At 43.2% G+C, this 27,836-nt stretch overlaps 1 long non-coding RNA gene across 2 annotated transcripts in view; it reads right to left on the bottom strand.

Annotated features, from left to right (window-relative positions):
* Nucleotides 1–27,836, bottom strand: part of LOC134564638 (uncharacterized) — a 42,917-nt gene that overhangs the window by 5,731 nt on the left and 9,350 nt on the right. For both annotated transcript variants that reach the window (XR_010083593.1, XR_010083594.1), the window contains exon 2: nucleotides 3,873–3,958. This is a non-coding gene — a long non-coding RNA (uncharacterized LOC134564638). The remainder of the gene's footprint in view (nucleotides 1–3,872; nucleotides 3,959–27,836) is intronic.

The raw sequence follows: 27,836 nt of genomic DNA, 5'->3' as shown, positions 1-27,836 counted from the left end.
AAAAAAAAGTGGTGGTAATAGAAGCAGCAGTCTTCTCAATTAAATGTTCTATTATTTAGTTAAAAATTTTTGAGTATTCTCATAAATATAAGTGAAATGCTGTAGAATGGAGAGCACTTAATTGTTTGCACAAGCCTGATTATTACAGAATGCTGTGCAGATGACCACAGAGCCCTCATTTCTGTCATCTTTTCAGGCTTTGCATAAAAAGGGCAAAAACACTTCTTGCACAAATTTTGAGTGTTTGAGTTTTTGTACCTCAAAACACAGTGCTATTTTCCCTAGCAGGTTTGCTTTCATTGTAACACTTAAATGGAAATATTTAGCAAGTTCACACTTTTTTCTTTATATAAGTGATCTATTTACTGTTTAGATTCCTATAGAGCAAACATCTAGCCATGAGATCCCTCAATAGTCACATATAGAACCATTTAGCTTGGAAAAAACTTTTAAGATCATCAAGTTGAACCATTTACGCAGCACTGTCATGTTCATCACTAAACCATGTCCCTAAGTGCCACATCCATACACCTTTTAAATACTTCCAGGCATGCTAACTCGACCACTTCCTTGGGCAGCCTATTCCAGTGCTTGGCAACCCTTCTGATCGAACAAACTTCTCCTAATATCCAGTCTAAACCTCCTTTGGCACAACTTGAAGCTGTTTCTTTTTGTTCTATCACTTGTTACCTGTGAGAAGAGATAGACCCCCCCACACACACCTGGCTGCAACCTCCTTTTAAGCAGTTCGTACAGTGATAAGATTTCCCGAGTCTCCTTTTTCTCCAGGCAGAACACCACAGCGCCCTCATCTGCTCCTCATAGGACTTGTCCTCCAGACCTTTCACTAGCTCCATTACCTTTCCCTGGACACACTCCAGCACCTCAATGTCACACTTGCAGTAGCACTACATATTTGGGTTTCATATTTTAAAACAAAACTATCTCCACCAGGAGTGATGAATAGAGTTACAGGCAGAAGACATTTTTCTTTTCATGCTTTTCTCCACTGTTACACTTTCAAGAGACACACTCTGGTGTGCATTAAAAAGAAAAAAGACAAACATTCAGACTGTGACAAGCTGCAATTGTCTGGGACAGCTCCCTCCCCAGACCTTTGCTAAAATCAACATAATTCACATCCTACTGGAGCTGAGAAAGGCAGTCCAAAGCAGCAAAGCACTTTGTGGGGGATAGCTGATAACATGTCAGGGAACCTTCTGCAACACCCCAGCTCAGGAGTGTCTCAGAAACACTGGGAGGCACGACGATCTTTTTTTCCCTTTTCTTTTTGTTTTTCATTAATAACTGCTGAAAGCCACGTTTTCTTGGCAATATTTTCTTTCTACCAGATCAGAATCAGGGCAGATTTTTCAGGATTCTCTCCTGGGATTTCTGTGTGTCTGTAAGTCAAGAAACTGAAACCTTATCGTGCATTCACAGCAGGTCTGACTGGCTGCTTTGTGACTGGTAATCCTAGACACATTCACAGCCCATATGCACTACGGCTGCGTAACACCCAGCTCAGTAAATCCTATGTTTTCTGGCCAAATTGGACAGATTGTGCACGCATGTTCATGCATGTGAAGCCTGTGTGCCAGGAAGTCTGCAGTGTCAGATTTACTATTCTTGAGCATACACCTTGTCCAAGAATGCCTGGAAATCTTACTTAATAGGATGGCTTCAGATGGAAGGTTAGAAAATTATGTAAGTGACAGAAAAAAATTGTATTTGTTAATAATTCAAGCCGTAAGAAAAGGGGGCAAATCAAAAATCCCAGATTCTGTCTCTCCATTCAGCCCTGTCTTCCAGATGCTGCCAAGTCACAGTCTTCCAGATGCTGTCAAAAATAATCTCTAGTAAGGCTCAGTTATAAATAAAAATGGGAGTTCCTTATAGCGTAGCTGTTTTTCATCCCCACTTATCTTAGTTCCTTAATTTTTTTTCTGCCATACCTGCTAATGCCTGCATATGGGCCCCTCTCCTCCACCAGAATAAAACTGCTGAAGTACAGCCTTGTTTTGCCGTCTCTCCAGCCCAACCAGATCACATTAAGGAGAGATTTTAATGATGATGTTGGTTTTTCCAGTGAATGGCTCCATACAATGCCAAAGTGAATTTTTTAACAGCTGAACATAACTTGATCAGCAATTTTTTGTTGTGTACTGATATTTTGTAGAGATGCCCAGAAAAGTTAAAAATCAAGCGCTTAAGAAGATCACTGAAGATCTGCCTGTTAAAAGGAAAAAAAAGCAAAATCTTCCCTTAGCCCAGGTGCTGTCAGAATTATTCATTTCACTGGGTTATTCTGCAGCATAAAGAAAAGTAATTCACAAAGAAGGAAGATCATAGAATCATGGAATGGTTTGGTTTGGAAGGGACCTCTGAGACCATCTAGTTCCATCCCCCCTGCTACGGGCAGGGATATCTCCCATTAGACCAGTTCGTTGAAAGCTCCATCCAACCTGGCCTTGAACTGGGCAACCTGTTCTAGTGCTTCACCACCCTCACAGTAAATAGTTTCTTCCATATATCTAACCTAAATTTCCACTTTCAGTCTGAACCCATTACTCTCTGTCCTACCAGTACAGCTCCCAACAAAGGATCCCTCCTCCAGTATTCCCCTTCATATACTGGGAGGTTCTTATGGGATCTCCATACAACCTTCTCCATGATTAACAGCCCAAATTTCCTCATCCTGTCTTTGTAGAGGAGGTGCTCCTGTCAGCTCCTCTGATCAACTTGGCAGTCCTCCTCTGGACTCACTCCAGCAGTTCCATGCCCTTCCTGTGCTGTGACCCCAGAGCTGGATGGGTTCCAGGTGGGGTCTCAGCAGAGCAGAGCAGAGGGGCAGAATCCCCTCCCTCCCCTGCTGCCTACGCTGCTTTGGATGCAGCCAGGACACGTTTGGCTTTCTGGGCTGGGAGTGCCCATGGCTGGGCCATGTCCAGCCTCTACCCACCAGCACCCCCAAGTCCTTCCCAGAGCTGACCTCAATCTCTTCTCTGCCCACCTTTAGGGTGACTTTAGTCTGGAGAAAAGGAAGCTCACGAGAGATGTTATTGCTCTCTACAACTGCCTGAAAGGAGGTGGTAGCAAGGTGGGGATCAGTTTCTTTGCAAGGCAACCATGAGAAGATATGGCCCAAGATGCATTGGGGAAAGTTCAGGTTGGACATCAGGAGAAATTTCTTCACAGAATATTCTGCGTTGGAAGGGACCCTCAAGGATCATCAGTTCCAACTCCTAAGTGAATGGCCTATACTGGGATTGAACCCACAATCTTACTGTTATTAATACCATGCTTTAACCAGCTGAGCTAAACTCAGGGTAGAAAGAATTGTTAAACATTGAAATTGGCTGCCCAGGGAGATGGTGGAATCACCATGGAGGTGTTCAAGAAATTGCTAGGTGTAGCACTTAGTGCTGTGGTTTAGTTGACAGGGTGGGGATCAGTCAAAGGTTAGATTTGATGGTCTTGGATGTCTTTTCCAGCCTAATTGATTCTGCATGATTCTGTGATTCTGTAACTTGGAGATGTGTTGCCCTATGTCAAGAGACTCTCATATCTCATCAGAGATGTGCCTATCTGAGTGAATACTCTGATCTTTTGTTAATCCTTTGATGTCTTCTGTTGTTGGTGTAACAGAATGGGCAACTGGAGAATGAAAATTCAGATGGTCAGTCTAGACCTTGAAATGTGTAACTCAGAATTTTTCCATATGCTTTTTCTTGCCTTTAAAAAGAAAATCTATGAAGCTGGCTTATATCTAAACAAGTCAGAGATGAGATCTGATGAGGATGGAGTTACCTTCCCTTCACCTTTCTCTTTAAAACAAATTAAAGGTAAGAACATAAAAAATCTTTACTGACCTCAGTTATTTGCTGAGACACCTCTTCACTGCCATTTTTTCTTGCTCACAAGCAACATCAAATCAAAACATTTGCATCCAACAATCCTTGGGACAGTACAAATAGAAAAAGCTTAAAATTAGAAAATGGATACATTTTCTCTTTCCTTTTCACCAGCAAAGATGAGCAGAGGTATTTTCTTTAGATATGAAGAAACACATTAATTAAACTGCTATGTAATGGTATCTAGAAGTTCAGACTTCCTCTTAGAGGTCTTGTTAATCAAATGCTCCAAATATCATAGTGAGAAGTGAGCCATGAATGACCTCATAAAGTGAAATCCAAGTTGCACTCTTTGATGGATAAGGTTACAAAAAGCAAGTGGTGACAGTTGATGAATGTGCAGAAATATAACATAACATTCAGATGCAGTTTAACCCTGTATGGTACTAAAGGTCAGTGGAGAGCTACTGAGTACAAAGTAAATGCAGGACTGTTATTCCTCACTATCACATTTTACTAGTTAATTGTCTATCTTGAAACTCACTGAGATAGCTTTAACTAATTGAATTAAATTATGTGTATGCCACCCAGCTAAGCTGTCACTGTTGCTCAGTTGCTTTTTGCTTTCTCATGTCGCAATATTTAATTCCCTGTCATTTTCCCATATAGCCCAACACCACAGTTACTGAGTATGGGATTTTAGTTCAAAGCTGAATCATAGGTTTCCACCTAGACCTTGGTAGTTCATCTGGTGTGGGTAAAGTGTGGCAAGCAGGGGCACAGATGGTGTACATACAAAGTGGTGTGGCAGGTAGCCTACTCTTGAGGCATGTGCTGTGATCAGTTACTCTCTGGGGCATGGGTATGACACTGTTTTCAGAAAGTGTGAACATCTAAAACTTCTCTGATTCCAGTCAGTTTGTATATGACTCTGGACATAAGGTAGATGCTCTTATTGACAATTATTCAGTATCCACAGCAACAGCATAAGCTCTGTCAACTGTGAATTATGCCTAACCCCCAACACCTTATGTTGTTTGTCATCAACAAGCCTTAAGTGAAGGATGCAGAGATGCTCCACATGGAACCAGAATGCAGCTTTCCCAGTCCCAGCTACCTCCCATACGCAGTAGAAGCAGAGTGTCAGAGCAGAACTCTCTCAAGTGCAACACATACTGGGGTTTAGTGAGGAGTGGAGCTCCCTACTTGTAATGCCTGAAGAGAGGGTCTCAAGCGAGCCTGTGGCAGTGGCATGTAGCTTCAACCAAAGATATGCCCAGAGAAAGCTTCTGACAGCCCTGGGAATAGAAACTGGGATGTAGGACAACACTGAGCAAAGGTTTTTCTGCTCAGCTGAATAAACAAGGACAGAAGCAACAGCTCTGCCCCTTGTCCTGGGCTGCACCAGAATTTGGTGCTCAGTCCAGTTTTAAAGATGCAGACCATGCACTCTGGACTTTCAGAAGCAAGGAAGCAGATTTGGCTGAGCTGTAGAAAAGTGGCATTGGAAGTCTGAGATTGCTCTAGACACTGACACTGGCAAGAATTCAGTTTGGGGTACATGGCTAGTGGCAGCTGAGGCACACATGGATATGCTGGAGGATCTTTGTCCTTCCACTTGCACCCACGAAGCCCTACCCTTCCAACTCTTTCTGTAGTTGTGTACGCAAAGTCATGCACAACATCTTTGACTGGAAAGGCTTCTCCAAAGTCACAGCCAAACTTATTGAACAGTGACTCCTTTCCTCATAGCTCTTCAGTTCTTCACTCTTCCTTCTAGGGCATTATGTTTGATTTCCCAGTATGGTGCTCTGTCACTGTAATTTGTCTAATACAGTTAAGAGGGGCCATGAGCAAACTCCTTTGGCTTGTGCCTCCAAACACTCTGAGAAAAAGATAAGGATGCCAAAGTGGGTTTTTATGACTTATCTTGCAGAGTATCTTCATCTTCCGTATTTAGGAGTGAGAAATCAGTAAAATTACCAGTAGATACTCTAATGTATCTTCTTGTTTAGTATTCTTCAGTAATCTGCTGAACAGATGAGTGTTTAAAAGAAGAAAAAAAAAATCTACCTGTTACTGCAAGAAACACTAGAAAAACAAAAAATGCATGTTATCTTTATGGGTGGCATTCTTATACCAGTCACTTAAAGCAAAATAGTTTAAATATCTGTTTAAATACTTTTTATAGCATGCAAGAGTTTAAAATTTTGATGCTAGTACAGAATACTCTCTGTATTCTGAAAAGGACTTGTGTGAAACGGACCTCTAGTGGTTTAAATGGGTATGTCTTCAAACCCTCAGCACCCCACAAGCTGCCTCCCACCTCTCCGGGCAAATCCCCCATTCGGGATTCTGAATGTATATTTCAAAATCTAACAATGACATCATTTTTTAAAAAATATAATTTCCCTTAGCTCCAGTTTGTGTGGATACAATAGGAGGAAACAGTGAAGCTCACTTACCAGTTATTCAATTTAACCCTGTTTGTAGTCAGTGTTTAAGATACACACATTTGGAGAAGTGGCCCACTCCCAGGTGATTAAGAAAGTCTGGGGACATAGGCAATGACATTTACGTAACAATAATAAGACTGAATTTGTTACAGACAAGATATCTTTTCCATTGTACAGCACTGTGCGACGAGCAGTTGTCATTCAGAACACAGAAGCAACTGTAAAACAGTAAGACAATTACTGAAGAGAAGTCCAGAAATCACACACATACCTTGGTGTTTGCTAGCAAGCGTTAATGAGAGTGGTGGCCAAATAACCTCATATTGTGGTTTGAAATGGGGAATATGGTGTAAGAATTTAGTCACCTCTGTTTTTCAGAAGAGGAGGACTTGTTTAATAACCTGGACATCAGCACATTTAACTCTGTTCAAAATGATAATGTAACCCTGGACAAAACAGAAAATCTCTCTGTGCCTGGCCTAGTTCCACATGTGCAAAACAGGATTAGCAGACTGGCTGAAACCCTGCATGTTTTCTGTAATTTTAAATCTCCCTGTTTAAGGATTCATGCTACTGGAGAGAAAGAAGCTTTTCGTATTTTGAATTAAAGCTTTTTGACCCTCACCATTTGTGGGAAAAGCCGGAAGTGAATAAAATATATAGACTGACAGATTTATTTATTTATTAATAGATAGATAGATAGATAGATAGATAGATAGATAGATAGATAGATAGATAGATAGATAGATAGATAATCTCTAAATGGAACTGCTTTTTTCATGTGTGTGGGCCTTGGTATTTGGTGAAACAGAGTACATAACTGTTGTTGCCATCTGGCAGTTTTCAGCCTTGTGAAGGAAGGGTGACGAGTATCGTCACTGACTGGGCAAGACCAGCCTGAAAAAAACCTGCTCTAACCATAAACCGCCAGGCAATTCATCAGAAAAGCTGAGGAAAGACACGTTCTTGTTTTTCCATCAGTGGGTACCCCTACCAGACGGAGGGGCGCCACAGGCTCTCCCTGCCCGGGGTCCCACTGGATGTCCCAGCAGCGTTTTCTTTCCGTTCGTGTGCCCGTGGCACAGGGTCGCCGTGCACACGCCTTCATTTTCGCCGGTGCTGCCCTTCCCACACCCGTGGCCGAGGGGCAGAAAGACAAGGAGGTGCATTCGTGCACCTGCGGTGCTGCGGGAGTCAGGAACTTCGCAGCGGAGCCTTCTCCAGCTTTGCTCACAAGGTGTCACCCGCGGGTTACGCTCGGCAGACTGCTGAACGCAGCTCCTTAAGGGACTCTACAGAGCTGTGGAAAAAGTTCCAGACCAGCGCTGGGTTTTCCCTTACCGCCACGGAGGGGCAGGTCACCCACGTCCCATGGCGAAACCAGACTGAACATGTGCTTGTTGGTAACTGCTGCACTAAGCACACCAAAAAATGATCCACTGACGTCACTTTTTGGAATTAATTGCATAGCTTTTTCTTTTACTAATTTATCCTCTGCATAATAAGTAGTCAAAATAGGATAGATTTTGCATACCCGAGCCTAAACAATGCTTCGCAGAACCAGCAGGAAATAAGGAAACAGGTTCCTCCATAAAGCCTATAAAGCCCCAGACTTTCAGAGAGAAAAGCCTGTGCTGAGGATTCCTCTGGCAAGCACCTACAGAAAGTATTACCATTGGAAGCTGAAAGCAGCCAAAGCATGGGAAGAATGAAAGTGACCATGACTGGGAATGAAAGAACAAACAACTGTTATGGAAGCAAATCAGCCATCCAACAATGTTCGTCTGACGGACAGAGTATCCCACTGTCACAATTTAGAATCAATTACAGTTAGCATTCCAGCACCTGAAGCCTTCCATATATTGTGATGAGGTGTATTAAGGCAGTTGTTACTTTTCAGGATAGTGCCCCTTCAACCATTTCTGTGCCTGGGTTAGGTTATACACTAAAGTGTCTTGAAAGCACTGTTGCAACAGGGCTGTTTCAAATGCATCGGCCTAAGTGTGGATTAAATTCTTGCTCAGTCAGGACCTAAGGGTTTGCTACATCACACAGATTTGGTGTCTTAACACTGTCCTGACAATTTTCTGACACATTCGTAACAGACAGAAAGAGGTTAACAGCCTCCCATCTGCAGTCAGACAGTCTCAGATCCCTGCAATTAGATGTTATCATTGCATTTGTGCTTGTAAAATGTCTGACGGATCCTATGATTTCACTAATTTGCAAACCCACAAGTCTGGTTAAAATTATAGTAGAGTAAGAGCTGAATAAATATTTGCAATTCTACACAACAGTTAGATGATTATGATGATAATAATAACAGCAATAATTAATAAAGATGAAGGTTTTACACACTGCTCTTTTTCCCAGCATCTAATCCCAGGAAAGGAACATCTGCAACACTTGAAGTGAAGGCAGAAAAAACGAGTTTCACACTTGTGCACCCTCCCCCCTGCAAGACACTCACTCCCTTGGGTCGCCCACTCTTCCTTCCGCCTCTGCTCGCACCAGTTCTCCTGGCACGCACAGAGGCACCAGCCTCTTCCAGGGGTCATTACGCTCCCACTGGAGCCTCTCCACTCCCCAGAGAAACACTCTAATACCCTTCCCGCTAATTTCCGTGGCAAACTCATCAGCTGCACGTCCCTATTCCTGCCTGCACATCTGGCTGACACACAGTAATTGCACCATTTGCAAAGCACAGACCTTGCATCAGCATTCAGGAAATTGAGAATGAAGTTTGCGGCTTGACCAAAAGAAAAGAAGGGGAGGCAAAGGAGTGGGGGTGGAAATCCCACTTGAAATTAATAACGTAAAGGGTTCTGCTTTCTCATTCAGGGCTCTCAAGCAGCAAAACAGAAACAAAATATTTTAGGCTCTCTTTTTGCAAATTTGAAGCCACCCTCTGACAGCATGTTCTTCATGACAGAATATGGTCTGAATCCTGTCATATATTTTAATGCACAGTATATCCCAAAGTCCACACACAGCCCTGCTGGCTGCATGCTGGTCCTATGGAAGATCTCTGGCATACGGTTTAAGACCAGAAAATAATACCATTAATGCACTAATATGCTTCAAAATGTCTCACCATTGTTTCACAAAGAAACCTTCAGAAAGCTGCGAGAAATGTGCATTGATTTTTCAGATCCAGTTTGCTGCCACACCAAAACCTGTACTGCTTTTACACCTCATTTCTAGTGCAAAAGGAATAAACTCTCACAATTACTTGGGTGCTCTTCAAGAATATTTGTGACTTCAAAATGCCCATTGCATTGCTAACCTGCAAGAAGGAGTTAATCTGAATTCATTCCTCTTGCTACAGTCCCAGTCAATGGTGGTCACAAGAAAGATGTTGGGGGAGAAGACCAGGGCTGGCCGTGCCCTAACCTATGTCCCTGGGACACCTGGGCCCCACAGGCTCTGCAAGTACTGCAGAGTCCACTGCTGGCAAACAAAGAGTGAGAGCCAACTCCTTGGTCACCCATCCACCATGAGGTCTGCTGCTGGACTGCACACAATGGACACTGCATGCACACACACTGGCTTTGTCTGGAGGCAGAGACACGGGGAGCATTAGATGGGAATGTGTGAGATGTTGAATTTATTTTAGGCAACCTGAGCCTGGAAGTCAAGTCCCTTGTGTTACTTAACAGGACACACTGTTCACAGTCTCTCAGACGTACAGCCTTCACAGAACATTAGAACTCATCTTCTTGTAATGAATTCAGATAATTTTGTTAAACCAGAATTGCAGACAGCCCAAGGACATATACTAAATAATTTGCAAGAGTCTGAATTAACCATTTTGTAGCTGTTTGGACCAGTTCAAATAAAGAAAGATTTGAGGAAGACAGGTAACCAAACCACCTAGAACCCGAAGTCAGCACTATCCCTTGAATGCAGCACTATTGCATATTTTTATGCAATAACAAAAGGCAAATAAAAAGCAAGCCACTAGTAGCCTCAGTTGTGCTCTCTCCAAGGCATAGCAGGAAGGGCTGTTCAGCTTTGATTTTTAATTTGCCATAGGTCTTGAATCTACAGCAGGAATAGCATCATGGGAATAAACAAAGTACTGTCTTAACCCAATTTAAAACAGTTTTGGCTGATTCACGCCATCTACAGAGTAGTATTTAACACATAGTAGCAGCTATCTATTTCTAAAAAGGCATGACACACACTTGCATATGGAGCAGTGGGAGGCAGAACTCAGCTGCACTACTTTTCTCTTTTATGACTGAGATCAGACAGATTTGTAAATTTAAGTACATTGCCTTCTACCTCTGAGGAACATATTTGGTATCCCAAGCAGAGCATGGCACAGGGAGCTTACGTTCACTCAGGCATATTCATAGATCTCTCCTGCTCTTTTAGGAACCACAGCACTCCATAACGATCAGCCTCCCTGGTGACCTATATTCTTTATTTCAAGCTCCGCCAGTTGGTGACTTTGAAATATACATTTCAGTGACAGATAAACAGCCTAGCTCAACATATTTAGCTAACCTGTTCATACCACTGCTTAGTGTTGCACCAAGCAGTGAAGTCAGTCCCACACTCGACTTGTGACAATTTCAGAGTTTTCTTCCAGAGAAACCCTGTGTTCAAGGGCACCATGCGTACAGCAGATTCTTTTAGGTTCAGCTGCAAATGGACAACAGTTTCCCACCTATGGTTGCCTTTACACTCCACGGTTCCCTAGTTCTTAATTCATTCAGTAGGGGGCTGCAGTCATTTTGTATAGTACCAATTACTATTGGTTTATAATCAACCTGTGATGGAGGCTAGGACCCTTCACTTTGTCGATTGCATCCTGTACCAGCCACTCCATTCCCTCCTGTGATGGATGTCAGGTTTAGGAGCATTTACTGCCCCACTCATTCCATTTACTCTTTTAAAAGATTGGCTTTTTTCCAACCCTTTTCAGTGTCTTCACTGTTCCATTTTTTATTTTTCATTGTGTCGACACTAATGGTTCAGAAAGCTCTTTGGCCAATTCCTGGAAGTTATCCAATCCTGCAGACATTTAAATGTTTAAGCTTAATATCTGCCATTTAATATCCTCCCTAGTCACTCACTAATGGAACAGAAGGTAATCATCACCGTATCCTCATACCTTTCACACATCCATCAAAGATTAAAATGCCTCTTCCACTGAGAAGCCATTTCAAATCCCTTGCCTCTGTTGGTGGCCCTCCCCATCACAGCCAGGTGCCTGAGGCAGCATGAAGGCAGGACTGGGGCCATGCCAAACTGACACCTTGAAGTCCTGTAGGAGGGGTTCCCTTAAGCTCCAAACTGACTTATTTCATGGTTTCTTGTACTATTTCCTGCATCCCCAACTTGCTCCAGGCCTTCCTTGTTATCCAAGGAGAGATGCACACATCCCTCTATACAGCTGCATGGAAAGAAGCCCTGCCTTTGCTGTTACCACCTTGAAGGAAACCAATACCCTCACAGACTTACACCCTTGGGATTTGGCCTATTTCCTTGTCATCTCCTCCAGCAGTCCATTTATGTATCTAGGAAGCATTGCACTAAGCACTGGATTAGGAGAGGCATATGGACCCAGCCGCAGAGGAGGTCTAGCTGGGTCTGATTGAGCAGCACCATTAACCTGGTCCTTCACAGACAAGAGGAGCATTCCCAAGGAATTCATCTAATTTCACTTTGCTGCAGATACCTCTGATCTGAGAAAAGCAAAGTACAACACCAGGACCCTATCAGAAAGGGGAAAGTCAAAATCACATGGCACACAAGAGAGTGGTCTCTATAAACATTCTGCAGGTATATTCAATACTTCCTCCTTTTTTGCATGTCTGAGCTCTCTGCTTCTCCTAAATGGCCAATGCCCAAAGCCACCATTTTTTATAAAAAGTGAACTTGGACTAGACACTGGATTAAACTAGCTATGGCCTCAAATACATCCTGGGTTCTGTCAACAAAATGTAGACACGTTTTGAAAAACAGTGTCATAAATAAGGGGATTTCTGCTTGAAAGTAATTACCTAAAGCTACAAATATTCTGATTCGCCAAAGCAGAATCATGAAGAAATACAATTGCTTTCAGGCAATACGAAACAATTATCACTAACTTTGGATACTGTTTTTCATCACTGGATCTAAAAGGCCTTTTACAAAGGAGACAAGTATTATTATCATCATCATCATCATCATGATTATTATTCCTATATTACAAAGGGGTGAACTACCCTACAGAAAGGCCAAGAGGCTATTGGTCACTTATTTGGTCACTGATGGAGGTAGATAGTCATTTGGTTTCCAGTCAGATCGTGTGGCCAGTAACCCGCCTACAGAAGTAGGTTATTTACAGGAACTTGTGCCTGTGTGACAGGTCACGATCACACGAATGGGTAACCAACAGACAGTGGAAATTACTGCTTTATTTTTAAATGCAGTCTATTTCTGTTATTCTCTCTCTGCAGAGGTCTGTGAGATCTGTGTTTCTGAACTCAGAAAGTCCAATAGAGAGAATTCAAGCAGCCATCAAAGAACCCCACAGAGATCTATGGATTTTCCAGTAGTGCCTGACTATCCATTTGATTCAGCTTCCTTGTGAAAGAGAGATAAGCTTTTAATATTAGTTACACTAACTTCAGGCCTGCTGACAGACATTTTCAATGCTGCAGCAAGCTGGTTCTGTTAAGAGAACAGATTTCTATCATGCAGTATGAGGCACTGATGGTGGTAAAATGCGTTCATTTCCACAGAGCAACTTGAAGATTGCACATTGTCATTAGGGCACAAAAGCTGATTAGGAAAGGGTGCTCGTTGCTGGTACTCCTGATGGTGGAATGTCCATCAGCATGGAACTATGCTTCTTCTCACAAAGCAGATGGAGTACTCCATCTCTGCTTGCTACATATTTCTGCAGACCCTAAGAATGGTAGTAGTGCACATAACTAACCCTCCAGGTGTGAAACTGCTAGTGAGTTGAGCAGAAATCGGTCTCCTCATTCCAAAAACATGGAGTAAGGAAACCTTTCAATTCTACACAGAAGCTAGGCTTTGCTAGAAAACACCTGAAATTAGGTAATGGGAAGTAACTTTCCTCCAAATGCCAGAGGTATTTAAGCAGGACACATAACTACAAACACTTTAGGCAACGAATACATTGCTTTGAGGCCAAATTCTCCATTTGATGTAAAGCAAAAATGATGTTCGTGGTATCAGTTCATGCTTCAATGATGTAACTATAAGCAAACTTAGTCGACTATTAAGAATTACTCATCAGAATCCATAAACACATGTTTCGGTTGAAAACATCTGAATGGGCCATATTCTTTTTCCTGTGGCATGTATGCACAGCCCTGCACCCCAGCAGAGCTGAAGGCCGTAATACACCTAATCTATGTGCTTTGTGGTTACCTAACCTTGTGAAAACTAGAAAACTGGCACCTACAGAAACTAGAGAGTTTTCCCAAGTGCATTTCAGTTCAGGGTTGTTTACTCAATGACTGTAACTGCAGAAATCATTAATTATTTTATTTAATAATTTACATAGGAAATGAAATCATTCTGTGAAGACTGTAAGTTTGCAAAGACAAGGCTGTGGGCTACATGCAGCAAAGACGACATGCAGAACTGAAGTGCTTCAATGATTTTTAAATACTCGACCCTTTAAAAAAGATCAATAGCTTTATATTATGTCCTGTGGCTGCTGAAACAGCACACTGGAAGTCCTCGGTGCCTCAGCCTGGCAATGCAAAGCACCCGCCTCACAGAGGCACAAAAGCAAGCACTGAGCATTGAATACATGTGAAATGCCACCCCATTCCAGAGGCTAAATCTGGGTCAGGGCTGCCAGAATCCACCATCCTCAATCCTATTCTGAAAAACTGTTCAACTTAGTGCCTCTTGGTGCAATACTAAGACTAGCTACAGTACAGAAAGAAATGTAAGACCAACCTTAGTAATAAAATCTGGGAGACCTGAGCTGCAGAGCCCATTCAGAGGATGTTTCTGTGCATGATACAAGAGACATTAATCACAAGACCAGGATATGGAGCTGCCTGGTTCCCTTACAGGTAGGCCTGTATTATGCCCCCTCCTGAATTCTCTCCTTCTCATTCTTCCTCTGGATTAGATATTAATGTCAAAGGACCTTTAGTAAAGAAAAACACCTTTTTATCCCAGTCAAGTCAATTCTTTGCAAGAGCGAAAATTCAAGCAGAGTGTGGGGGAAAACCACTCCCTGTAAAGAAACTACAGACCTGTGGCTGACCATGGACCTCCCATGCCTACAGGAGGAGCTGCAACCTGCTCTTGGCTCTGAAGCTGAAGATCGTTCTTCAGGTGTATGCAACTGCTGCTGTGCAGGCACAAGGGATGCCTCAGAGAGCCAGGTAGCCCTGTCTGCTGACATGTCCTGTGAAACACCCAGAGTGGCAGCTGAACACAGAACTCTAATCAGAGGAGCTGATTGCACAGAAGCAGAGCATTCAGTAACTACAAATAATACAGAATTAGCTATGTATTTTTGCTTCAGAACATGTAAAAGACAAGGTCTGGAGGTAAGAAGGAGAGGAGAAATCAGATTTCACCAACAGACCCTGCATTTTACAAAGCAGCAAACAGCTCAGTCATGGGACTCAGCATATTTAATGGGTAAAATCAGAGAGACCTGTTTAGCGAGACTTTTTACAACACTCTCAAATAATTATGCTGCGCTCCTGCCAGCCAGAAAGATGTGTTTTAACACGTACTTTGGCCTCTCTCACATGGCATATTGCTGCACATTTGTCTTGACAAGCTCTTTTGCTTTCCCGTGTTGTAGCCAAACCAATGTGTGCTGCAAGCAGGTTCAATCCCAGATCAGCTATTGCAGCGAGGGATTTGGCATTCAACACTTGTAATTGTTCTTTTCTCAGGCCTGCTCTTGCACAGCCTTGAGCACTGACTTCTTTTAATGCAAGCTGAAAATTCTCAGCCTTTTTTAAGATTGAACTTTAAATAAGTAAGACAATCTTGAAACCACCAACATAAACTGATGAGTAAACTGAGATTTCCTCCTCCTGATTTCAGGCTTGGGTATGAACCTCTAGCTGATGAGATTATTGACTAAGTTTGCAGAACTTTCCACAGTACTGGGTATACAAATCAGTTGTGCTTCTGGAAGACATAATTTAAGGTTGTCACAGCTGCTATAAATCTTTGCATTTTAGACATAAATGAAATAAGTATATAGTATTTTTTTCTTATAGGTAATGTTATAGAAAAGGTTTAATTGTAGGAAAGAGGTCCTGTAAAAATGTAATTCTGTGTGCAATCCACTTCTAGCTGTGTTTGTATTGATTCTCTAGTAAATATCTGAAACACGTGGACCTACTTACAGAATAAAAAGTACCTATAAGATAGTAGTCATGTCAAGCTATCTTTCCCAATGCATCCACTTATTTAATTTTGGCTGCGTGGAAGCGGTGGTATAATAATGTACCTGTGACAGATACCACTATGCTTTGGCACATTTTGAGGATAAAAACTTTCCTGAGAGGACTTCAGCTAACACTAAGCCAGGAAAAAAGCAGGTCTACTGGTAAGTGCTTAGCTTTGGTGGAAAGACAATTTAATGGGGAGTAACAGAAATATTAAATGTATAATATTTATTTTGTACTATGTAACATAATTTTCATACAATGGTTTGGTGGTAACAACATAACTGAACAAACAGCTGACCAATAACTTTCTCTCTACTTGTCTAAGAGTCTGAAGTTCCTGAGAATAAATAGTACATCAAGCAAGCTGCAGCTGATGCCAACAGGACACTACTATAGGTATCAAGAGTTACAGAGGGAGGGAAAAAGTCGGTGTTCTGGGAGGGAAAAGGCTGGTGTTCTTTTTTTATCTATATGAGGAATCTAGATAAATTAAAGTGAGATTTTCTGCAGGTTAATATACAGACAAATATGAAAAAAAAAAAATCAAAACAAACACATTCCCCCCACCACTTCACTTAAAAGAACCAACCCCAAAACCCAACCAATCTACCCCTAACTTCAAAACAAACAGGAAAGAGGATCACTTTGCATTAGTCTCGTGGTACTGGTAGCCTGGAAGGCTGCCATACAAGAAGCAGTGGGGAATTTCTGGGGAGTTTATAACTGGCACAACACTCTGTGCTATCGGCCTCTCTGGACTTTCTTCTGCTAGGGGGCACAGTAGAACAGGGAGTAGATTAGAGGAGGTATTTCCAGATTCCCAGCTGCATTTCATTACAGGCTTCTGTGAGAACTGGTTATTTCAAAGCACTGAAAGGAAGTGCCAGAGCTTGATTATTTCACAGCATCCCCCGGGTTACCCCTAAACCAGAGAGCCCATTGCAAACTGGAACCCAGCATGCTGGGAAGAGTTCCAGGTGGTAAGGACTGCCTTCCCCGCAGTTATGTCCAGACCTGCACTGCCATGGTTCAGGTAGAGCTCACCCTGATGCAGTGGCTCACTTGCCTCATTACTCACGCACTTAAATGTCTAGAGCACAAGTGGGCCAGAATGAGCAGTGCATTGCTCTACCCTGCAGATGAAAGACCATAAGAAAAATATAGCTGAGTGCATCCAGACACAGGAGGCCACAGTGAGGGGACAGGAAATGCTGGTGAAAGCACCAAGACCTGGAAAGCAGTACAGGATGGAAGACTGCCTGCACACAGGTGCCCAAATCCCAGGCTGGAGGCAGGCTGCCCTCCCAGGCTCCCACTGCCAGGCTGGCTGGGAGGTGCTGACTCAGACCACCAAGCCCCAACCTGCTGCAGCTGCAGTGCTGCCCGGCAGCTTTACCACCCTGTGCCCTGCAAAAACCGGAATGCCACACCAGCCTGCCGGCCACGGAAAGCCCCAGTGCCACAGACTGTGAGTCAGCACGGACCGGGGGAAGGACCTGCCGTCCCACCACCCCCTTTTTGCCCATCTGCAGCAGGAACCAGATCCAGACTGCGGCAATAACCACTGCACCAGCTTTGGTACAGCAAACCCCACTCCTGCAAGACCACCAGGACAGAAAGAGCTGGAAAAAACACAGTGCAAAAGATGTGTGAAGGTTGTCTGAGCCCTGCACCCTTGGCACGCTCTCCTCACTGGCAAAAGAGCAGGTTTTCTATGATGGTTAACCAAGCTGTATATACCACGTATGTCTTTCAAAGTCATCATGATATTCCATTACTTAAATCTGGATATTAACATGCAGGAGAACCACTGCATGTGAACAAAATCACACCCTTTCCCTGGCAGCTAGATACCCAAATACGTACTGTGCTCCTATATAAATATGTATGTCACCGTATGCTTAATGAATATGTCAAAAACTGGTTCGAATGTATGAGATCTTCTGGGGTTTTTTCTCCTTTATAAGCTTTTAACAAAAGTTAATTCAGCACTGAAATCAAGAAAAAGCTCACTTTTTTATTAATCAGTTACAAAATGAGGACACAGAAGGGTACAGACAGCAGGTAGACTCCTAGTTCTGAATTCCACTCTTATTAACACAGATAACCACAGGAGGGACAGCACAAGGTAATACTTGCTCCTGCAACACTCTCCTCTGGGATGTTGGATCATAGGCAGTGTCTTGGGTTGAAAAAATGTAACCAAAAATGTGTATTCTATTTTCATCTGTTGAAACCGGTTGGGAGATGTTGTTCTTTATCTCTTCTAACTCTAGGGGGAAGAAGGGGCAGATGCCTTCTGTTAATGGGACACTGATAACACCAGATAAGGCAGTGCCCTCTTATCTCTTCCTCCACCAATCCTTCTCTGAGGGACATCACCTGTGAATGGGCCATTTAAGGCCTCTCACATGACTGATAACATCACCTCATTCCATTGTGAGATGCTCCACACAGTGGGAGGAGCCAAAGCCTTTCCACCAGGATAAAACCAGCAATCCCAAACACTAATGCAGCCAGTTTTCCACTAAATTCTTGGAGGAAGACTAGACCCATCTTGCCAGCACTGGGCCCCTTTTTTCCTACAGGATCATCTCTACTTCACAGAACAACATCTGTTACTCCAGGAAGAGTTATCTGGACTTCCAACACACTGACAACAGGGCGTCAGGTCGTATCTCTGTCAGGGTTTTCTAGGACTTTTGCTTGTTTGCTACGTATTTTGCATTTGGGTTTTTTTAATATTTCTAGTAAGCAACTGTTACTTTTATTCCCATATTTTTGCCTGAAAGCTCCTAATTGCAAAATTGTAATAATTTGGAGGGAAGGATTTTTTACATTCTCTATTGCAAAGGAAACTCCAGTTCTCCCTGACACATACCTGTCTTTCCAAACCAAGACAGGCAGGTGTATATTCCTTTTAGGACACAAATCACTTGTGACAGAGCTTGTATGTGGGTGAAGATAATAGCTATCCATTTAATTAGCCTCCTCAAGAAAGGCAGATCTGCATCAGGCCTAGCTAAAACTAGAGAGCATATTTTATCCTGACAGACACTCCTCTGGCTGGGGTGCCACGAGCCACCTCTGAAGTCACAAGGACTGGGGACTGATCGGGGCTCCTGGTCCAGATTCTTTGATAGTGGTGGCTCTGTCACATGATAAGCCCATGCATGATATGGGTCTCCAAAAGGTTTCAACACTTGCTGTAGCTGCTGGCATGAAGGTGCAGTGGGTGGTCTGCCCCTTGCTTTCTCCTTTCCCTTCAGTGCTCTTCCTGGGTACCTCAGGAGTGAGGATGCAGCTTGGCCCTGTCCCTCTGAGAACCAAGAAGAACTATCCTTCAAGAACCAAAATTCATTTTTGAGGTGGCAGCATCTACCACCCTCCTGGATGGCTTCTGGGAAATTATCTGGCTGGCAGATCAGCACCACTGACACTTTGCAAACTATATTTATGTTCCTGATCTTCACACTTCTTCTACCTTCATAGACTGTCCTTTGCCATAAGCAATCTTTTCAACGAGTATTCTGTCTTCTACAGGCACTTCCCAGGGGACCCTGGAGTCTTGACAGCTGGGCTGAGTGGAAGCTCTGCCCTGACAGAAGGACAGCAGCAGGGACAAGGGGAGAAAGAGAGGATGGATGCGGTGGGCAATGGTTCCAGGAAGGAAGGGTCAGAGGCAATGAGACCTGTGAGGGAGTGGACAGCTCCAAAAAGGCTGCTCTCCTGAGTGGGCAGCTGCCAAAAAAGTCCTCATGTCCTTCCCATTAATGCCCTGAGCCTACTCTGGGTCCTCTGACCCACTCCTCTGGGTTCCCTGTGCCTGCTCCTCACCTCTGCTTCCGGTCCTTCATCTGCAGCAGAATGGGTCCCACCCACCTGGCAAACTGCCAAATGATTTTTGGAGGCTGTGGCCCCTTTTACAGTGATTATGCAGTGCTGCAGCTAAGACTGCTGAACTTTTCACCCTTTTGGTCGTTTATTTTTACAAATCATGGCACCATCACACTTTTTTCTATTGCACAACTGGAGTCCTGACCAAGGGACTTGCTTGCAGCACCATGGAAAATAAAAGGAGAAATCAATATTCTAGAGGTTAAGACAGTCCTCAAAGGCCAGATACTCAGCAGCTATAAATCAGTGCAGCAGGATTCACTATAGAAAAGCTTATACTCATTTAGTATCTGGCCTGAAAAGAATTCAAATAATAAAACTGCAGCAACAAGATGGACAAGAATGATTAGATCATCTCCTCCATCCCTCAGGGCTGGGACGTCGGGCTACACTGAGTGCTTTGTGCTGTGGTCAGTAAAGCTGTAGCTGGTTCAGGATCTGCTAAGGCTTTCCATTTCTGTTTTCCTAGTGCTTATTCTTTGACAAATGTATTTTGAGTGAATAATTTATGATTGGGATATTTAAAGAACAGAAACCTAAATCCTCTATTTACTGAATTGAAGCAGTGCTGGCCTAGAAGGAAACAGCTGCAACACCTCATTTCCCACTGCCTCTTCTCTGCTGACCTGCTCAGGACCTTCAACCCAGCCCAGGAAAAGCATCCTCTCCAGAGGAAGCAGTTATTAGAAGAGCAGCCAAAATAATTCATAAATGACCACACTAAAAATGGTTTACTTAACATGTTAGGGGCCAGGGGCCAGGTGTGCTACAATGTTTTGATTCCTTGTATGTTCTATGACAAAGATAGAAGACATACCATATCCTCAAAACTGTTCCTGGTAATTTCATATTACCAATTCCTGCATCTCCAGCCTTCCCTCTCTTTTGAGCACAGAATCCAAATTATGCTGTCTGATGCCATCTGGTGAATCCACAGGGGATGAGTAAACAATACCAAACTGATTTCCCTGTACCAAGGGAACTTGGCTTGCATTCACATTCCCTTGGAGATAAATCATTATTATTCTGATTGCTAAGGCAGATTCTACTAAGAGCAGAAGGAAAGGAAGGGAAGTGATAAAGAGACCTCCTTTTGCAGCAAGAATGCAGTGGAGATCATGGAGACAAGCTGCTGTAATAAAAGCGACTGAAGTGATAGGGGCTGCTCTTTTGATGTTCTGGTGAATTGCAAGCCTTGATTTAAGCAAGTAGGTCTGCATCTGCTCTGCAGATAAGCAAGGGAAGAAAAGTGTGGGTGAAAAAATCTACTGATTTTTAATAAGGGTAGGTAGTCTGAAGTACATTGTGTTCTCAGTTAAATTGTCACATAGTAAAAAAAAAAAGAAACCAGAGAAACTTCAAAACTGGGTGCAGTAGATCTAGAAATGTATAACACAGGGGAGAGGGATTTCATTCAACACATATTAAAATTATTTCTGTTTGTAATTAGATCTCATTAGGAAGTTAGATCTCATTGGTAGTTTTCAATCTACCAAAACTGTGCAATAACTTTACAGTATGAAAGTGATAGAGTGAATTTTGGTCCTGCAAAGACCTAGAAGTGTATGAAAACAGGCATGTCCATAGGTGCCCCATCATGTAATTTGGCAGCTGCAGAGTTTTACGAAAGAAACACAGAGCACAGATTTTGTACCAGAGTCCTACTAGAAGCAATGAAGTCTAAAGGATGACCAGAAATTAGTTCTTTGTACCTTACACATTTTCAGGTGAGGTCACATCTGATTTTTACTCACGCCTGGTTTAAGCCATTAGTGCAGTGCTCAGAGGCAAGGTTCCTTCCTAGTGCCTGCTGCAGACTTCCCAACACCACTTGACTGATGAGCTTATTCCTGTCCTTATCAATTGCATCTCCCTGAAAGATGTATCCATGCTGGCCAAGTCTGAGGGCAGCACAGTAAGCCCCACACCTGAGCAGCTGCATCTCCCCAGCAAGGCCAGCACAACACAGAGTGCTCAGAGACGTGAGCATGCAGAAGAGCCCTCCACAGGACAAACTCCATGTAGGATACATCCCAACAGTTGCACATCACTGTCCTTGCTCCCAGCATGTGCAAGAGCACTTCTTAAGGATGGCTGCCCAAAGCAGCAGATGACAGATTGCTGCTTAGCACAGTGGTCTGCTGTCAGAAGGAGAAGGGTTGTCAGGAATGTCCTACTTAGGGGATGAAAAATGTACCATCTATACACTCAGGAGCTATATGAGTCATTATGGCAGATGTAGAAGGAAAAAAAAATAGTGTTCCTTAAACTTATTGCTGTATCATGGAGACAATGAGGGGAAAAAAATGGAAAGTCACAATGCCCTTTAGGGACAATGCAAGCATCTACAGGATGACTCTGGGGAGAAAGGACAACTAAAATCCACAAGAGGAAACTCCAGTCAGTTTTGGGGGTAGCAACTAAACTGCTGGGAAAAGGATATTTCCTCAGTGTAGGAAGAGAAAATAGTTTTTTGTTTTTAACCCAGTATAGGATAACCTTAATAACATGAAGAAGGGAGAAAACATTTGCAAGTAGGAATGAGGAATATCCTATAGAAGACAGAGGGTTAACATCCAGCAGGGACCACAAAAAGGTGGATGTCCTAAATCACCCAGGCAGCAGATTCCAGCTAAAGAAAAAGGACCCCCAATCTTCTCTCTGGCACTCATTTGCATCTCAGGTGGTGGCAGAGGGGGAATCAGTGAAGACAGGCAGGGTGTCTGAGCTCCTGACTCAGAGAGGGATGGGGAGAAGAGGCTGGGATCAGACTCCCATGGGGAGCTGCTGCAGACAGGGATTTGGCAGCCTGTCCAGACAGGTCCTGTGAAGGGAGAGGAGAGTTTTTCTGTTTCACTCTGGTTTTTGTTTGTTTTTAAACACCAGCAGTATTTCCCAGTGTTTATACTCATGTTTGCACTCATTAGCAGCAGCTAATACACCACCTTAGCCATGATATTTGTGGATTCATAAAGCATCAGTACAGCAGAAACTTCCTCAGCTGCAGGGTGTTTGGTTTGTGTAATTCGTTTTAGGAAATCTCTCTGGCTTTTCCCAGGTTTTGTACCGTTAGTTTTATTGTCAGTTGTGTCTGCAGTTCAAACCCCTCTTTGCTTTTGATGCGTTCTCATGGCCCTGCTCCATAACACTCAAAGGCCAGCTGGGAAACAAAAGGAACCTCTGAGATCAAAAAGCTTCCAGCCAGTATGTGACTTACACCTGCGACAGGCTTACCTTGAGAAAAAAATCTGCTTCTGAATTTTTAAAGGAGAATCCAGTGTTAAGGATGTAACATGTGTATGTATATACATACACATATATACATCTATACAGATGTGTGTGTATATAGATGTAGATGTATACATATAATTTCTTTTTATCTCACACATTGACAGCCTTATTCTTATTACAGCTCTTCCAAACAGAAGAACTTTGAGCTCTGGGCCTCACCATGACCCGTTAACATCTTAAGCATAACTGTCTTAGGTAATTCTTGCGGATTCACATCTGATTACCTGTTAGGTCATATTTTCTTTTTTAATTTTAGTCAAAACATAATTGATATTGAGTCGATACTTCTTGTAATGCCGTGTTCCACCACCCCTCCTCCCCAACATGGCGTTTATACGCTTAGGGAGGTTTTTCGGTCAATTCTTCCAAAACGAGAACGAGCAAGGTCCACGCTTCCGCCAAGGTTTTGTCGGCGCGGTCTATCTGGGTGCACAACAGAGGCAGGCTGCAAGCGACTCTGCAAGAATACATTAGAGGCGAGCACGGCGTGAGCAGCGAGGCGGCTCGCTGCGGGCGGTGTGCCCGGGCCGGGCCGGGCCCCGAGCGGCGGCGGCGGGCGCGGGCGGGAGCCGGCCCGGGAGGCAGGGCCTGCAGGCAGGGGTGGGCACATCCGGCCCTTCTGCAACCGGCTCTGCGAATGCAGGCTGTGCCTGAGAATTCCTAATCTCAAAAGGAAGAATTCGGTGCAGAATGTGCATAACCATTAACCTAAAGCGCCAGGGCAAACTGCCTGTTCTCATGCAAGCCGGCAGGTAACACAAGCTCCAGGGACGTGCCAATGCCCTCCTAAAGCGAGGACAATGTCACTGTTATCGGCCTGTCCTATTCATTTTCATAGCTGAAGGGTAAGCCCTGGTGCTTACACAAACGCTAGCCATAGCGGAAGATTCTTTTTCCATCGGATCCCTCACAACACTGTTGTGGAGTCTGAAAGCTTCATTAAAATTCAGACTTCCACTCCTACCTGATTATTCCAGCAGCGATCCAGCAGGAGGTCTGACAAGACCCGGGCAGGTGGCAATCCCTGTCACATGCGATGGTTTCCACGCTGCCTTTTTTGGAAAGTGGCCAAGACCAGCACCAGAAGCACCGAAATTCAGAAAATAACAAAAGATGTTTGGGGCGAGGGGGATGTGCAGCAGAAGCGCCAACATTCAGACAACCCAGCAGCGGTTCCGAGGGGCCTTCCATACAATCCACAAGCTGGAGGTGCCACGGACCTCATCTATCCCTGCAGTTTGACCTCTCACACAGATCAAGTTCTTGAAAAAAGAAACCTCCCTACCCTTCTCCAGAGACTACATACACCTCTGCAGGGCAGCCAGCCAACAACAGCACAACGTAGTGCACATATGCCTTGGAGATCTTTCTTTCTCATTTGGGCTCCCAAGGAAACATGATTCCCAAATGAAAGGACACTTCACCACGCTTACCGCACATCTCGGAGGAAATTCAGTGTTTTTATGTCGAACCAAAACTCCCGAAACCAAAATGTTATAATATTTAAGTGATAGAAAAAGCTACTTTTTGCCACATCCTTCCTTCATGAATACGGCAAAGCCAAGAGCAGTATTTTCTGCATGCTGAAATGCCTCTTTTTTTAATAGTCTACGCTTCATGTAAAAACTGTTTTCTCCTTCTGTAACTGATTAAGCATGCAATAAATTAAAATTACATTCATTAATGAACGACCATCTTAATTTATAAGAAACACAGTTATGGACCTCTTCTGAAAGGGTTAAAGTGCTTTTTGGCTGCCTACCACTTACTATCAATTTGCGTAGTTAACCCACAGAGGACTGAGGAGTCAGGCTGGGAATAGCTGTGTTTCCAGTCTACATCAAGGATGGAAGCCTGACATTGTATAAAGTAAACAAAGATTGAGTAGTGCAGAATACTTATTTTAAGTAAGGCTTTATATCATTTGAGCAAAAAGGATCAAGAATGTTTATAAATAAACCATTGAGTGCAAATACTTTAAACTCCACCATAACAGGGTAACAATAAACAAGAGATTTCTGTAATATTAATTCTGGTTTAAGCAGTAACTGTATGCATGCTGAGGAAAATTAAATTACACCAAATTGCTTTGTATGGCGACAAGTCATTTTTACCACTTTATGGTGCTGCACAAATGGTAAATAATACCATAATGTAACTGCTTTCTACAAAACCTGATCACACATAATTTCTCCCAATTTATCGTGCCGGTTCATACCAATAAGTTCCCAAAGGGGCAGCTTTGTTAGCAGCAGTTATTGATTTCTGAGCTCAGACTGCATCTTCCTACTATTACATTTCACTTGAGAAATTAAAATGTTTCTGAAAACTGGCACTGGGGCAACACACCACCTTCCTGGCAAGGGAACATTACAAGGCATTTACTGCTGTCAGCGCCTATTCCATCTACAAGGTTGTAGTGCATGGGAAGCTTTTCTGCATTACTAATGAATAACAACTTCTGAAAGATGGGAAATTAATTTGATAAGAAGCCACCCAAACCCTTGCAGAGCAGGATAAAGGCATTCAGGAGGAATGCATAAACAGGATGGCTGAGTCTGCAGGGTAAAGCAGGAGGGCTGTCAGAGCAACGCTTTGACTTTCCTTGGAGATGCCCCTCAAGGAGCAGCTTCCCCGAGCCCTGAATGTCACATCAGCAGGGCACTGATTTCACACCCAGCTTCACCTTCTGGCCTTCTCTGTGCGGCCCTCCTCACATCTCTACAGCAGTAGTAGGTCTGCCAAGAGCCAGGAAGATACTGAGAGCTTCAGACCTCCCTAATTAACTCCTTAGTCATCTCAGCCCTTGATCTTTCTAGTATGGCCTGTCTTCCTTGTACTAATCCATGAAATCAAGAGAAGTGCTGACAAAAGTATAATTACTTGGGCTGCTGTTTTATGGTATGGAACATTTGGTAGCAAGACTGCTTGGAGGTGTTCCTGCTCCCCTTGCCTGCCCAATCCTTGCTTCTGGTGGGTAGACCACTCCAGCAGCCTTGCTGCAAGCTGCTTGAGAAAATGCCCCAGCTTAAAAAAAAAATGAAACCTACAAACAGACACCACACCTGACACAGATCCATATGTGTGCACAGGAGAAGGCTGATTTCAGGGGAGAGACCCAGAAGCAGGGCTGCCTCAAACTTGGATCATCACCAAACACTTGGTAGCCTTATACACATGAATGTTCAGGGAGATTTCTGCTCCCGGAGGAACTCACTGTATTTTGTACGCCAGGAGACAGCCATGGCCAGCAATAAAATTGCTACCAAATGTGGTAATATTTCCATTAGGGAAGATGTGTTTGCATCTGTGTTCAGCTAGGATAGCTTTATGCCCAGAGCGTTATCAATCAGTGCTTCTCCCTTTTTATTTTGCACTCTCAAGTCTGATTGGTATTTTTGTCTCTGAGGTTAGAGACAAATTTATTGTTTTTTCTTCCTAATACCATTAAAGATCTGTCATTTTGGCTTTGTGAGATGCTTTATTTAATCAAAAAGGAAAATAAGGGATTTTATTTCTACAAAGACTAGCAGGAGGCAAGAGCTGGTATTACCAAGCTTTGAGAACAGTTGCTATCAGGAAAATTATTCTCCAAATGGAGGCTGAGGATACTGACCACGGTGAGCTGAACTGCGACATGTAATTTCATTACTTTGGCTGGGTTAAGCTGCCTAAGCTTACTGCTGCCTTCAGCAAGGGAGCAGGTTGGCTTGCAGCCACAGTGGAGGGATGTAAAAGGCTTGAGGGTTGCTACAATTTTCTGAAGTGCTGAAAAAGTGTCCAAGTGGTCATTAGCTGATCCCCTCTTGGTTTAAACAGATCACACATTGCTTGATCTGAAACCAGACTGGTTAGGCAGCATTGCTGTTACAGACTTGCTCTTGAAGAATCAGCAGGCACACAGGAAATCTGTTTGATTCCCACATGTGTTTGGTTTTCAGACTTACAGTCTCCATGGTGGGGTAGGGGGAAAACCAACAACCAAACCATCATTAATTCCCTTGAGATCTGTGCTGCATTATTTTACTGTATGCAATCCTTTGTTCTTCATGAGGCTATATATACCAGTACAGCATTTCTTCTTCCTGGCTCTTTGAAAGTAAGAGAGTAGGATGAATAACAATCTTGCATGGTGGGTATGTATATCTGTCTGTAAACATTTATATGTGACTTTCATGTCTGTGAATTGTGCTGGGCAGATAATCATGAAAACTTGACAGTCTCTCCTTCAAAGCAGAACTGTGAGAAGCAATTACATACACTTTGAATACCAGCTGGACAAGCTTCCCACACCATAAAACACTGTATTTAATTTTGAACCTGAGGAGTTACATCCTTCCATCTTTACTCTGTCTTCAAATAAGATTACTGCACTGTGCTCCAGGAAAAAAACCATGATGCTTATTATTTGCACTAGCTGCAGAAAACCCTGGCTGAATTCACTGACCTCTGTGATACACAGGGTAGGACTGAATGATCAATCATCTTTAATCCTTAAAGCTTACCAACAGAAAAAGGGAAGTGCACAGCTCCCTCTCAAATGAGCTGTTCTGTTATCTGTGGCAGAATCCCTAGTATATAAGGATCTGAGCTTTATAAACTGCCTCATAAAATCCCACATTTATCATGGGTGTCGGTACTGGGTGTAACTAAACCAGCATGGAGAGTGGTTTAACAACATGTATAAACATGACCAAGCAATGCAAATCACAGTTCCTGCAACTCATTTTGAGCTGTTCTTAGAACAGGCAGGAGCAATACACAATAAAGGGTGGAAATCATCGGTTTTCCCCTTTTTGAACTTTCACTTCTTGTTAATGAATTCATACTGTGAATTAGTTCTGGTTGGTGGATACATTTAGGTGTTCTGTGAATCTGAGAGCATGTCCTTCCTCCATTCACATTGTGAAACAAGCACAACAAGCGTGCCTATT

This window comes from Prinia subflava, chromosome Z, assembly GCF_021018805.1.
Source record: "Prinia subflava isolate CZ2003 ecotype Zambia chromosome Z, Cam_Psub_1.2, whole genome shotgun sequence".
NCBI lineage: Eukaryota > Metazoa > Chordata > Aves > Passeriformes > Cisticolidae > Prinia > Prinia subflava.
This window is presented reverse-complemented; position numbering and strand designations above follow the sequence as displayed.